Consider the following 6,035-nt stretch of genomic DNA (forward strand, 5'->3'; position numbering starts at 1 on the left):
CGTAGTATAAAACCCTGAATAAATACATAGAAGTATAATAAGGGAAGTAAATTCTTCGTAGCGATGGACCTTCTATAAGCTGAGAGATTGGGAAAGAGAGTGCTTTGGGTCATTTGTTGATGAAGTGCATACATGTCAGCCCCCAACTAAATATCTGAGAAATGAATGACGGGCAGAGAAATCATTGTATATCGCAGCATTATAATGAAATTTTCAGGTACTTCAGGGTGCAACGGATAATGACTTACAGCGGTACATATCATCATTATCGCGATGGTTTATCGACTTTTCCATCAATTCAGGATCTTTAACATTTGTTGACATAATGACTGGGATATATTGATAATCTTCGTTTTTCAGCGGCATTAAACAATGTTTTATTTGTAAGGCATAAATATCTACGTTAAATGGGGATATTCAATTATTCTTGATTTGAGAGTATAATAAATATTGATATATGCAATTGAGTGGCATTCGCAAAATCAGGACACCATTCTTCGTCTTTATTTGAAAATTTCATTAATGCCAACATTTGTAACTTTAGATAAATGTTCTATTTATTGCTACTCCTTTATATTCTGTAAAATTCGAAGTCTGCCATTGGATTGGTAAAAGAACAAAAGGCCAGGCTGATTGGTCGAGACAAAATTAAGCAGCCATTGCATTGACGTCTGCTTTATAATCATTAACTAATGCTCAAACGATAACTTTCTTTCATGCATACAGCAGCTTGATATACTGTGAATCAACAAATTCTCCAGTTGTTATTATCGGTTCATGCTTATGATATATTCGACCAATCACGTTACGAATAGTTTGCTTACATGATATATTTTCATATTTTTCATCTAAATTATAAAAGTGGACTAGAATTTGAATTTGCGCGCGCAAGCGCGCGCCTGACTATAGCATTTGCATATATTTTCATGCTTATGATATATTCGACCAATCACGTTACGAATAGTTTGATGCCACATACATTCCATCTCAATTTTATATTAGGATTTTATATTAGGATACATTTCATCTCAATTTTATATTAGGATAATAGGATAATAATACACGTTAATTACCGGTTGGGTTTCATACGTGACGTATTTTACGTTAGGTATTTCAACACCACCTACCGAACTTTTGATGATCTTAAATTAGTAAATAAATAAATATAAACTAAAAATTTATCATTATTAATCTAATATTTAATTAAATTGAAGTTTTTACACTAAGGTAGTACCCTCGCCAAAGTCGTTTTCTTAGGATTTTTTTTTAATTTTGGCAGATTAATGTTCATATAATTCTGCGTCGATTGGCGCAATTTGAGAATTTTTGACCATCTAGTTTCTGAGATATTTAATTTCAAAGTTTGAGTTTTGAACGCTCTTATACATTACGGTATACAGAATATCGAAAAATTTACCTACAAACATTTTTATATCTCAGAAACTTTTCTTAGGATCTTTTTAAAAAACTAGAGTAACGTTAACTAACAACTAAACAATTAAAAAAAAAAAAAAATTCATTGATAATTACCACACAGTTTCAGAGATATTTATTTATAAGTAATGAAAAATTTACCAGACCAGCCGAGGAGGGGATACGTTAATAAGGGTGCGTTCCACTAAGCGTTCACAACGCTCACGCTCACGACCGCTGATTTCCCCATTCCACTTGATTGTGAATGTTACTGTCGTTAACTCAAGTGGAATTGATTATGGAGCGTTTCGGGCGTTCATGTAAATATTACAAATGGCAAGTTTGAAAATAGTAGAAGTTTAAGGAGGTTAGGTAATCCTAAACAATAAGTTTTAATATTTGTGACTTAAATTTATTTATGTTAAAAGTGAAGAATAATTGAATATTTTAGAATGACATTGCGGTCCCGTCACATCGTATCCTTTTTTTTTTTTTTTTCATATCTTGGGATATTTTATTCCATACTTGTTTTTGAGAAATTTTTCCACTGTTCAGAATTCCTTCCATAGACCTATATAATTCCAATAATAATAATACGCTGAGTGAGTTCCACCTGTATACTGAAGTTTCTCCTGTGAAAAAAAAAAATAAATATAATTAAAATTCTCGCATAATATATATGAAATAAAATGATAATAGAATTTCAGATGTTCATTAAAGCTGTTGCAACAGCGCAAGTTTTGTGAGTCGCGAAAGAAGTATGAGACGCGCATGCGCTGACAAATTTGAAAAGTTTAATTTACGTTAGGTGTAATATCATAGTTACTATGCGTGACATTAATTTATCCCTGTTCGTGTTACTTTTGTATTATTGGAAATGTGTATTTTTGGACATTTGAATAAATGGATATGGAAATTTCTAAAAATGGACATTTGATTTTTTGGAAATAATAATAAAAGTACTTACCCGAGAAAAAATGTTTCTATATAATTGTATATAATCATATATGATTATATATGTAATCACATATATAATTATATAAAATTATATATGATCATACATAATTATATATAATCATACATGATTATATATGGAATTGTATATGAGGTTATATATAATCATATATAATTATATATGACTATATATGGAGCAATATACAACCATGCACGATTATATATAGTTCCATATACAATTCTATATAAGTATATAGAATTATATATAATAATACATGATTATATATGGAATTGTATATGAGGTTATATATAATCATATATAATTATATATGACTATATATGGAGCAATATACAGCCATGCAGGATTATATATAGTTCCATATACAATTATATATAAGTATATAGAATTATATATAATCATACATGATTATATATGGAATTGTATATGAGGTTATATATAATCATATATAATTATAGATGACTATATATGGAGCAATATACAGCCATGCAAGATTGTATATAGTCCCATATATAATTATATATAAATATATATAATTATATATGCTTATATATAATTAACAGACATAAAAATTTTTTCTTTGAAAAAAAATTTTTTTTTGGTAATCACAAAAAGTGTAAAATGATGTTTATAATTACGTTTAAATAATTCTGAAATACAAAATTTGTCACATTTCCTATGAGATGTTTTGGTCTGCTCTGCTACTACCTAATAGTAAAATCGTTATTTATTTTATTATTTAAATAAGTGTTATATTATAATGAAATTCGGTAAAATAAATAAATTATGAATAATGACTATCCAAATATATATTAAAATCAATTTTTATATTCCATTTATTTTTTTTATTTTTATTTTTTTTTTATTTTATTGAAGACATTCGGCCCTAGAACTGACGTTCCCTAAAGGCCGTAGAAATTTAATAATATTACATAGTGAGTAAGTACTTTGTATACAAAATTATAAAGTAATTTGAATACAAAATTAAAAAAAAGTAATTTGAATACAAAATTAAATAGTAATTTGAATACAAAATTAGAAACCATTTTGAATAATATTTTAATCATATAAGTAAATGAACACTTATTATTATTATTGACTCTCTAGTTCAAATGTCTTTATCAAAAATTAATTTGTAACACAACGTCTGAAACTCAGCTGAAGAATTCACGGCCACAAGATCACTCGGTAACTGATTCCATTCACTCACTGCAGTCAACAAGAATGAATTTTCATAGGCAACAGTCCTACAGGCAGGCTGATGCAAAACTTAATTTCTACGCTCAGCACGACCCCTGACATCAAGCAATATTTTGAAATTCGAATGCAACAACTTATGATGCTGCATATTTAGCATTTTATACACCAGACTCAAAATTAGAAACTCACGCCTACTTCGGAGCGTCAACCATCCAAGTCTCCTCCTGTAAGGTGTTATGTGCTCAAACCGCCGAGCTCCAAATATGAATCTGATGCAAGCATTGAACTTCCGCTGGAGCCTAAGTTGCAAAGTCCCCGAAATATTTGTAAATACAGCACTGCAATAATCAAATATAGGCAATATCAGAGCAGCAACTAGTCTTCTCCGCATTGAAGCACTTAGCACCTTACTGTTCATTTTCAATCGAGCAAGACAACTCATCGCTTGTTGGCTAGTAGATACCACTTGGTCATGCCAAGACAAAGTACTGTCTAAGAGAACACCAAGATACTTGACAGTGGAGACATAGACAACAGGCACTCCATTTACGAGCACACTAGGTGCATTCTGACAAATTGGACTGCTAACATGTTGCCGACTGCCGAAAATAGCAGCTTTTGTCTTAGCCTCATTAAGTTTGAGCCGATTGTGACGGCACCAATCTTCAATTTTCACAATCGTAGCGTTCAGCCCATCCACTGCCTGTCCAATTCCTTCCATTTTGCTAATAACATAGATCACTAGATTTATGATAAACTCATATGATACATTATGTAGATCATAGAATCATTATCATCTAAGACAGCAGCACAGCAGACAGACACTTTAAGACGCACGGAGATCACCAAAGTTAAGCAGCATTAAGCAGGGTTAATAGTTGGATGGGTGACCGCTGGTGTTATAGCTATAAAATTATATCTAGATATTTTTTTTTGCATTTTAATTGGTTACACAGAATTGCGTAGGACCATATTAAATATTCTATCCATAAAATTAACCCAATAATTAATTAGATGTAATAAATATATAATTAAATATTGTTATATATAATTATATATAGTTATATATAATTAGATATGATTATATTTGGCCATTTTTCATATATAATCATATATAACCAATTTATATATAAATATATATAATTATATATAAATATTTTTTCTCGGGTAAGTAAAATTAGACATTAATATAAATGGATATTAATAAAAAAGGAAATAATTATAAATGTACAACTGCACTTATGGCCAACTTAAAAAAATGAAATCCCTATTTTTGAAAATATCTCCAAATGGAAATAAAAGTATTTGGTAAAGAGTTCAAATGAACAAATGGATTAATGGACATTTTCTTAAATAGACATTTATGAAAATGGATAATAATATAAAAGACATCAGTAAAAATGGTTAAAAATAAAATGTACAATCGAATAAATGGAATAGTCATTTAATGAACATATGATATTTATGAACAATTGAAAATGGATATTTAAATTTTAGGAAAAGTGAATAAATGGACATTTGTATAAATGCCCATCAATAAAAATGAACTCTGTAAAATGAACATTTAAATAAATGAACTTCGATAAAAATACTTACTTAAATGGAAATTAGTAAAATGGACATTCATAAAAATGTAAATTAGTAAAATGGAGATTTCTAAAAATGGATAAATGATTTAAATTTAATTATAAATAATTATGAAGTTGATAAATTATAAAATTAGGGTTTTTGGTGTGCGTAAAGGAAAAAAGATGTCAGAAGAGCTTGGAACTTGGCTACCAAGACATCTTCTTCGTAGGTTTTTTCGGAAAACGATAAAACATCAATCAGTTCATCAAATATTACACTTAAATGATGTTAAAAAAATGTCTTGGTAGCCGCGTTTCCAGCTCTTCTGACATCATTTAAGTGTAATGTTTGATGAGCTAATTGATGTTTTATCGTTTTCCGAGAAAACCGATGAAGAAGATGTCTTGGTAGCCGCGTTTCCAGCTCTTCTGACATCATTTAAGTGTAATACAAACGATACTCTAAAAATCCAGTCTTTGAGTTTTTGTCATAGTAATGTTCCTAAAAAATATAATTTATTGATCACATAGTTCGTAAACGTAAATCTTATAATATAATTTTCAGTTATTAAATTCACGGAAAAAAATTTATAACGACACGTTAAAATAACGGAATCCTGATTTGTGTAGTATTTTCTCAGAGATTATTTGAATTATTTTTCTACTGCAAATTATTTTCATTAGTTTAAACATATATACAATTACCCAGTCGTTTTTATAAAATGAGTCTTTCAATCTAGGAAACTCTGTCACCATAGCTTTGGCCAACGCTATTTTTGCTTCTTCCGGTGGATATCTGTAGAAAATAATGTAATTATTAAATTTTACAGCAAAAATTTTAATTTTTCCAATTATTGTATTGTTTTAATAATATTTTGATG

General features: G+C 28.9%; 1 protein-coding gene across 1 annotated transcript in view; it reads right to left on the minus strand.

The window, feature by feature from the left end:
- LOC123269836 overlaps window positions 1-6,035 on the minus strand; it is a 33,959-nt gene that overhangs the window by 14,898 nt on the left and 13,026 nt on the right. The gene's annotated exons all lie outside the window — the stretch shown is intronic.

Source organism: Cotesia glomerata, linkage group LG7 (assembly GCF_020080835.1).
Source record: "Cotesia glomerata isolate CgM1 linkage group LG7, MPM_Cglom_v2.3, whole genome shotgun sequence".
Lineage (NCBI taxonomy): Eukaryota > Metazoa > Arthropoda > Insecta > Hymenoptera > Braconidae > Cotesia > Cotesia glomerata.